Source organism: Syngnathoides biaculeatus, chromosome 23, assembly GCF_019802595.1.
Source record: "Syngnathoides biaculeatus isolate LvHL_M chromosome 23, ASM1980259v1, whole genome shotgun sequence".
NCBI classification, from domain to species: Eukaryota; Metazoa; Chordata; class Actinopteri; order Syngnathiformes; family Syngnathidae; genus Syngnathoides; species Syngnathoides biaculeatus.
Window position 1 is genome coordinate 20597845 of NC_084662.1, and position 9254 is coordinate 20607098.

Consider the following 9254-nt stretch of genomic DNA (forward strand, 5'->3'; position numbering starts at 1 on the left):
TATGCCTTCTACTGCCAAAAAAAGGAGCAAAACAAAAGAGAAAAAAAGGAATTAAGGAAGAGTTAGATTTACTGTCACTAAATTGAGTTAATCCAATAATCCCACAAGTGGTGCCAAGACACTGTCTTTTTTTTTCCTAGCTCCCTAAAAGGCAGAGTCCAGTCTTGAAAATTTAGGCAAGGACACGCGTGCTTGACTGCATTCTGCTCAACCCTGCCCATCAGCAACTTCCCTCATGCTGGTGTATAAACCTGGGAGGAGGGAGCAGTTTTAATGAGAGAAAAAAAAAAGAGAAAAGAAAAAGCAACAGGCTCTAGGGAAGAAAGACCGCCTTTGTGTGTGTGTGTTCTGCTTCTAATAAAAAAAGAAAGAACGAAAGAAAGAGAAAAAGACACGTATTTGAATGTGCTGGAGGAGCGGACTATCCAGTAAACCTGCCAGCGTTGCCACCCCCCACTTGTATCCATGTGCTCATGGCTCAGTTGCACCACAACAGTGAAACTGCATCCAAAGCCAACATCACGCTACCTGTGTTTCCCTTTGCATTCCCGCAACTTGGAATTTTTATTCTCTCAAGGCCCTCTTTGTCCTTTGCAGATGTGTATGGTTGTGGCGAGGGCACACGGTCCCCAACTGCTCCACAGTCCCTCAGGAGGGCTGTTATGCTGAAACAGATAAAGCCCCCCTTCAATATTCGCACTGATGACTGGTAGGCCACTGGTCTCCTCTTCAGCTTCTACTCTCTTTCCTGCACATTTCGCTCACCCTGTGAGAAGCTACTGTACGTATAGCAGTGCGTTGGATTACAGGGAGTTTCCATACCCTTTCAGTCTCTGAGATGTGATTTTGTCCAAACGTTACAATATGAATGGAAATGTTAGAAATTCAACTTGTTTTGTACCACCGTCTTTCCTTCTCCAAGTAAGACTGGAGGCGATGGCGTCCCACACATGCCAGCCCACAAAGCCCAGCATTCATCCTGAGCTCCTCTACGCCCACTGCGCCGACTTCATGGAGAGCAGCAGCCAGCAGTACAACATAGGACTAATATTTCATGGAAATGAATGAACAGTGCTCTTGACACACCTAGACAGTTTTTCAGCATCTGAAGGGCTTAGTATTAAAAGACAACACAGCAGTGTTAGCAACTTACGTCCTCTGAATGAGTCCTAAGAAGTAAAATCACCCTTACAGTACCCTCGGTGCATGCAGAGCTCGAGTATCAAATGTGTTTATACTTTGGAGGAAAATGTGTTAAGGTTTAAGCTCGACAAAGTCCCTTACATTGCTTTTTTGGAAATATTTTCAAGAGTCACACGAGTAGAGACGTTCATTCTAGGATGTTTCAATTAAAAAAATGGAGGTCAGTGCTGTAATCTTCCATCTGCCGATTTAAAAACAAACTACATAGATTTCCTGCGCATATCCATGCAAACACAAACAACTAAAAAGTAAAATAGTGATCTTGAGACAAAAATAAGCTGTTGTATAACATGCTTCTCTTTCAGCCCTTGATATGGTGGCCTGGAAGTGCAAAGCAATTGAACAAATTGAGAAGCAGTTTTACATTTCAGAAAACAAATTGACAAAATCCAAAACACTTCTACACTGCAGAAAACACACGAACAAAAGCAGAAGCAGTTTTATAACAGACAAAACACCCGGTAAGGGGACGTCCCATTTCAGACATTCTTTGAACATTCTTTCAACAGGATTGCCTCCTGCATTTTCGCCGATGGAACAAGATGCACATCCCAAACAAAGATTGTATAAATGGCCACCCTGAACAGCGAACAAGCCTGTATAGCTAATGCTTGTGTACCCCATCAACGCCGCCAGAACACCTGTTGTTGTGTAAACCAGTACTAGTATCTGTTAATGTTTCCTTTCAGAGTGGTTAGAAGTGCTAGTACAAACGTTTTTCCACACTCAACTGATATTCACTGTCATGATGTCAAAACACAGACAAATTGTACATGTGATTCATTGGTTTCATGGTTCCGGCCAGGTCCTTTGAGGCTCAAGTTGCAAAACACAGTTGATTCATTTTTACAATTGTTTAAAAGTAAATTACACAACTTCAAAAGGGCGCCCAGGAGCAACATTGATCTCACGGGCAAGCAAAACGAGTGTTCTTGAGTAATGATGGGATTTTCCATGAGTGAATGTGCCGGGAACATTGGCGAGCGCCAAGCTGCGCGGGTGCCAACTATTAACTGTGTGGGAAGAGCCGTCATCATTGACTCGAGCAAGAAGACTCGGATACAGTAGGTGGATTTGCTTTGATGCCTGAGAGCTGGCAGACAATGTGGTCAAACTTATCACAGGCACTGCTCATTCGATGGCGTCACCTCCTTTGAATCATCAAACGCCATTTCCAATAAATCTGTCTTCTGCAGGTGAACATATCAATGCTTCACTTACAATTATTCAAATTAAAAGTGGCTTTCCCCTTTTAAGTTACTACACACATTCATTTATCTTTATTTAGCTTACTGTTTCACAGATTTTGGAAAAATAATCGCGATGCATCATGTTCCCTTAGCTCTTCCTGTCACAGGTCATATATAATTTTAAACACATATTTGACACGGTAGCTACTCTGTATTGTGGGTAGCTTTTAATATGCCCTGTTCCAAGTGTGCTGCACAACATCTCAACTCTAATGTACCAGATAATAATAAAAAAAAAAGAACAAAGGACCATGTTGGCATATTAGATAAGCAATTTCTATGAATTTTCCACTCTTCTGATGAAAGCCAGCTAAAACCCAATTGTCCAATATCTGAAAGATTATCCTTATGTGTGTGCTCAATACTGAGTTTGGGCAATCAACAGAGTTATTTTAAAATCACCTTTACACCCCAATTCCTACATTTGTTTTTCAACATGGAAAAAAAAAAGTTTTGGGAGGTCTTGCAAAACCTTTATGACATCTCTTCAAATCCTCCCGCATTTTTCTATCGTTGCCAAGTCGCAATCCCCTTTGAACAATGGAGAATACAAATTGGTCAAAAACATGTAAGTGATATTTTTAAATGAAAGGATTAACAAATGATCACGGTCAAAGTGCCTTTCAGAGCACCTTATGAATGATCATGACAACTACGCGTGGAAAAATGAAACAAAGTAAAATTAGCTATCACAAAATCACAGAATATCACTCATCATGGCTCTAATCTGATCTTTTGGGGAAAGTAAAAAAAAAAAAGTCCAAAGAAAAATCAAGTCCGACCTGCAATGATACACTGAATAATTTACTGGACATAGCATTCTCTGTTTTCTGCTTGCATAATTTGTATGTAAATTGGCTGTGTGCCTTGCCGTAAACTATCACTATACTACACTAACATGGTAGTAAAGTAATAATAACTAATATAATTGATATCTAGAAATGAACAATAAATATTCATTAATCCAATGAAAAACAATAAGTACAGCATTAACGGAGGGTGCTTTCTTGTACCAAGTCACCAAATATTATTATTTTTTAATGTGACCAAGTATTTTAATGCACTTGCAGAAACTAGTTCATTGGATGCCATTTGTTACCTTTAAACATTGTTTATCGGTACCATCAAGGACTGACATTTAACCTTTTATTAGCTGTCAGCAACCCACCCATTATGGGTCCGCGATCCACTTTTGAGTCACGACCCACCAGTTAAGAATCGCGGCGAAACAGGAAATGTATGTAATGTAAGATTCAGACTAAGATTCAAAGCATGAAGAATCGAGCATTAGCATACATATCATCATTGATTATCAAATCTTGAGTACAGTTTTGCTGTTTATGCGTAGATTGGTTACTACAGTTCCACTATTTATAGTCTTTCTGCAATTGTTCATACGGGGCATATAGATCCACATTAGGGCCACATTTTTTTTTTTTTTTTGGTTAAGGTCAAATATACTGTATATAGCAGGTCTTGTGTTGCAACTCAGTGTAACGTTTAAGATGTCATAATGTGCACAGTCATCAACTTTTACATTTCCAGCTGTGCAATGTCAGTCCATGAATGTCATGACCTCTATTGCTTTGAAGTATCTGAAGTTTAGATACCTGCAGGCATTACTAGCAAGGCAGACATCACTTGGATCACCACGTCCGCCCCACTCCACCCCACCCCACCCTTTAGTTCTCTGTTATGGCTTCCCCCTTGCTTTCTAATTTATCCATCAGCTGTGGGCAGTATTTCCAAGATCTTCTGATTCTGATTTGCTTTCCTGGTTTAGAATCTACTGGTTTAATTTATGTCTCTTTCAGATTGTGTTTGATAATGCTCTCTTTGTTGTGATGTCTGAGTACTTCAGTTGTGACTCCACAACTTTATCTTCATAAAATTCCTTAGCTCCCCCGTCAAAAAAAAAAAAAAGAAAAAGTAATTTTCAGAAAAACTGGTGCCTGGTCGGAGAATCCATGGGAATGGCTGTCATGTACTCCATCCCAATTAAAATACTTTGAATATTCCACAACTGCGGTGGCCTGGAAGTCCAAAACAATATAACAAATTGTGAAACATCACCGTACACAACATTTCATTCAACAACACATCATTTTCATTCATTCATTCATTCATTCATTCATTTCATAAAGGTGAGACAAGTTTTAGCCAAAATGGAAAGTCAATACAAATGTTTTTTACAGGTGTTTCAATTGTCATATTCTGTATGTTTACTGTATGTTTTTTGTTTTGTGTTTTATTTGATCCATCCATTTTCTAGACCATTTATTCCAGGTGAATTTAGAAAAAACGAGATTTTTTTTCTTGGCTCTGCTTAAACACTAAAAACAAATCCAGACAACTAGCTGAAAATGTCAGTGTGCCAACCCACAATTGTGTAGAACATTTGTTCAATTGTAGAACCATTCTTTATGTATATAATACGACTATTTTCTCACGCCTTTTCTCTGGGTGGCATGGTGACTCAGTTGGTAAAGCGTTAGTCTCACAGTTCTGAGGTCCTGGGTTCAATCCCAGACCCGCCTGTGTGGAGTTTGCATGTTCTACCCGTACCGCGTGGGATTCCTCCGGGCATGCCTACTACATTAGGCCAGGTAAATTGAATTACACATGAAATATGTTCATGTCGCACAACAATGTTTTTGAAAATGCTTTATTGACATTTATTACAGTCAGGAGATTCATAATTAATGGGAAAAAACTAATGGGTACATGACCCGTCAGTAGCGTCAAATCACGACTCATTTCCGGTTTTCCATTTTCCTGGACGACAAGTAACAGCAAACAGCGTCTGTCCAACAACTTGGAATTGGGTTTTCGTTTGGACATTATTTGCCCCGGTGACACGGTGGGTCAGTTGGTAAAGCGGTTCCTCCCACATCCCAAAAACATGCAATATTAATTGGACACTCTTAATTGCCCCTAGGTGTGATTGTGAGTGCGACTGTTGTGTGTCTCCATATGCCCTGCGATTGGCTGGCCACCAGTTCAGGGTGTACCCAGCCTCCTGCCCGTTGACAGCTGGAATAGGCTCCAGCACTCTTTGCGACGCTTGTGTGGGTAAGCGGCAATGAAAATGGATGGATGGATGGATGGATGGATGGATGGATGGATGGATGGATGGATGGATGGATGGATGGATGGATGGATGGATGGATGGATGGATGGATGGATGGATGGATGGATGGATGGATGGATGGATTTGCTATGGCCCACAGAGGACTACAGAACTGAAATTGGTCAGCTTGTCAAGTGTTCTGCAGTGTGATCTGACTGATCAATAATCTCCACCACAAAGACTTGGTGATCTTCCTATGTGGAATTTCCATGTTCTTGTACTTGTCCTCATGTAATGAAAAACGTGCATGTTAGGTTAGACTCTAAATTATCTGTATGTGTGAGCATGCATGTTGCAGTTAGTTTAGTCTGACCTTTTTCAAAGTTTACATCCACTACCGCCCCTCACACCACCCACACCCTGAAAAATAAGCCATCATCAAACTGTTTTAAATGCCTTAATCAGTTAACGGAGAAATAAATTTTAATTTCATGCATGAACTGCTTGGGATTAATTGAAAGTGTTGGAAGAGTTACTAGTCTTGGTTAATTTCAAAGAGTGCACAGTTACGTGTTTAGGGTGACCACAGTGTAGATCACAGTGTGAGACTCAGCAAGTTAACAATTGACTTGAGGACGTGATAGCTGAGCAGGACCTTTTCAAACTACCCATTAAACCTTGGGACTGCGACCTCATGAGCTTCCCCTGCTGAGAGCAGCATAGGGATCCTGCCGGTCTTAGAAAGGCGCGCTGAGAGCCTTTTCATTATGAAGGTCAGCAGCGACTGTGTGGCGTCGTCATGGATGTTTGGCTGGATACTTGAGACTAAATAAATATGGACGGAAGTTAGCGTACCAAACATATTGGACAATTTACATCAGACTGGGCTAGAGTAAGAAATTAGACAGATTTTATGCACTTTTTGGTACATTCATCAAACATAACTACACTCTGTAATACAATTCAAACTGTCCACCCTAGACTCCTTCCAATAGATCTCAGTTCCTGCAGTGCAATATCATCATTCTACACTTCCTCAATGCTGCTAAAGTGACATTTTGACAAGCAGACACATAGTATTTATGGGTGCTGTATGGTGAAAGCCTGGAATCTTCCATAGTAAATATTTCAAGACCGAAAAGATTTTTTGCTACCATGTGCCCTGTGTAATGTGAGGTCAAGCGGGGTAGGGTGGAGGGGAATAAAGAGGTCATTATTCATATGATTTAGAGGGCAGAGCTTTAGAATATTGCATGGTCATCCACGAGACACAGATATGAAAATGATCGAGGTTCAGCTTCAGACGTTTGCATTCAGTGATAACAAATTTATGTTAAACATTTTGTTCCATGTCAGAGCGACAATTTCACAGATTTTATGGGGTATTTCACTCAAGGTTGCATTTCTAGAAGACTTCTGACCTAACATCCCAAATGCAGGGAAAAGTTGTTTTGACAAAAGATGTGACCATTCGGGTACGGCAAATACAGTAAATATATATTTTTAAAAACAATAGTGTCCGAGCAAATTAAAACGTTCAATTCTGCTTTTCACTTCATTTGCTTTCACTACAAAAAGTACCTGAATAGCTCCAAATAGAAAAAAAATCGACAGTTTATCATTTTAATGTTTATAAAACTGCCAAAAAGTCATCTTTCTCCAGGAGTCAATTTTCAGAAGGTCTGCAAACTATTTCTCACAGGAAGACAAATGCTGTTTTTCAATAATGTGTGACAACGGGAGGCCAAGGTGTTGAGGTGCAAAGTTTAATCATTTTCTGGCACTACATCAGTTCCATCGTGACTCCACCAGTACAAACTAAAAGTATATAGTGTATTCCTAATATTATCTACATCTTTTAATTCTCATTCTTTTATCCAGATCAAAATGCTGTGTGTGCTTCCTGGGTGCATGTGTCACCCCTTCACAAAGTTTCATGCAAATGATGCAGTTACAGAAGCCTTTGGTTTACCATGGATTTTGATTCTGATACCTCTAATAAACCCGAACGTACTAACACTTTCTATTGCTACCCTATGATAATGCAAGAGCAGAAATGTTTACAGTAAATATTTGAATAAAAACACGATAAGGTATTACGTATGCTATGAAGGATAATCTAATGAAAACTAGTTACAACAAATTCTGAACAATTTCACAAGCAGCTAAGAAAATGGAATTGATGGATGGATGAACTTGCCAGAAATCTCTTGTGACTATCTTGGTGACTTTTACTGGACTGGACGCAGTTTTCGCTCTCTGTGTTCTTGCCTAACCCATGATGTGACTTTTTTACCCACGTGGACTTCATACGTCTAGAAAATACAGTTCATGGAACACATTTGATAACTATACAAGCCTCACTTTTGCCCTCATCCTCCTGAATCACTGAATCTCCATGGGTCGACATTTGGTAGAGGCTATACATTTCCAAATCATGCATCAATCAATTTATCTGTGTGTTTTCACAGAGCAGGTCTGTCACAAATGCAGTATTTCATCCACCCCCCACTCCCCCCTGCAGATCCAGCTCCTGTGATGTAGAGCCAGAGGAGAAGGTGGTAGGGCCCCTAGGGATACACCAGGGCACTGTAAAGGTAAAATGTGAGCTACAAAGGGAAACATCTGAGAATTTTTACTGACAAACCGACAGAATTTTTTTCGGGTACTTTCACAGTTCATTTTCAAGGTTATTCCGTCTGATCTGTCAATATTAGGTCGTGGGCGATTTCCCAGATCGGCCCAACATATTTTGTCAGGAACAACAAAACTTCTTGTTGTGAGACATAATCCCTGACCAACAATTTGGCCCTTTGACACCAAAATTCTAGCATGACAATAAACAGTATGAAACATTGACGACAATTCTCCTACAGTGTGCATCGTAACCGGCGCATCGTCTCCCGTGCTTACTGTTGTCAACATACTTGTCAGTATTCATTCATGTGTAGAAACCAGCTCTTACCAAAACTTTAGCGCATAATTTGACAAGCGTGCATGATTACATACAACCATGAGTACTAGCGCTAGCTCACTATGCTGCGCAACGTCTTGTTGCCTGCTGCAAGCTATAGATTATTAGAAGTAAAGTAATTTCTCGAGTATAATGCGTCCCGAAGTATAATGCGCACCCCCAAAGTTGACATGGAAAAAAAATCAGGAAAACCCTGCTACCAATGTACAATGCGCACCAACAATTTGCTGCTACCCATATGCTCAAAATATTAGAAATTATCTGTATTTATATTTTCTTTGTTTGGTTCTTGTATTGTTTTTTCAAAAAACTGTCCTTACAAGGGACACGCTTGTCCTGGTCCCTGTAATTGTCAGAACAGAATCCCTCAACCAGCTAAAATAAATTCTCAATGATGTCATACTACAATGAAATGAACTTTTTAACACTGTTTAACTTAAACATTTTGTGCATAAAACATTTGTGCATAGTGCAGTTTATCCTCTACATTACGCATCCTTAGCAAAGACTTCAAAAGAAGCATCTGGCTCATCTCCAACCTGAAAAATATCCATCGTAGCTACTTTTGTTGCATCAGCGTCCAACTCATTGATGACTTGGTAAAGTTCCGGTGCTTCCTCCATTGAATCATGAGTAGTGATCCTATTTTGCTCCCACAGCATGTCATCCTCTGTGCCATCCATGGCATATGTGAGGAAATATTTTTTGAATCCCGAGAGTTTTGGTTCGGAAGTGCAGCCTTTCGCCCACCATTCGA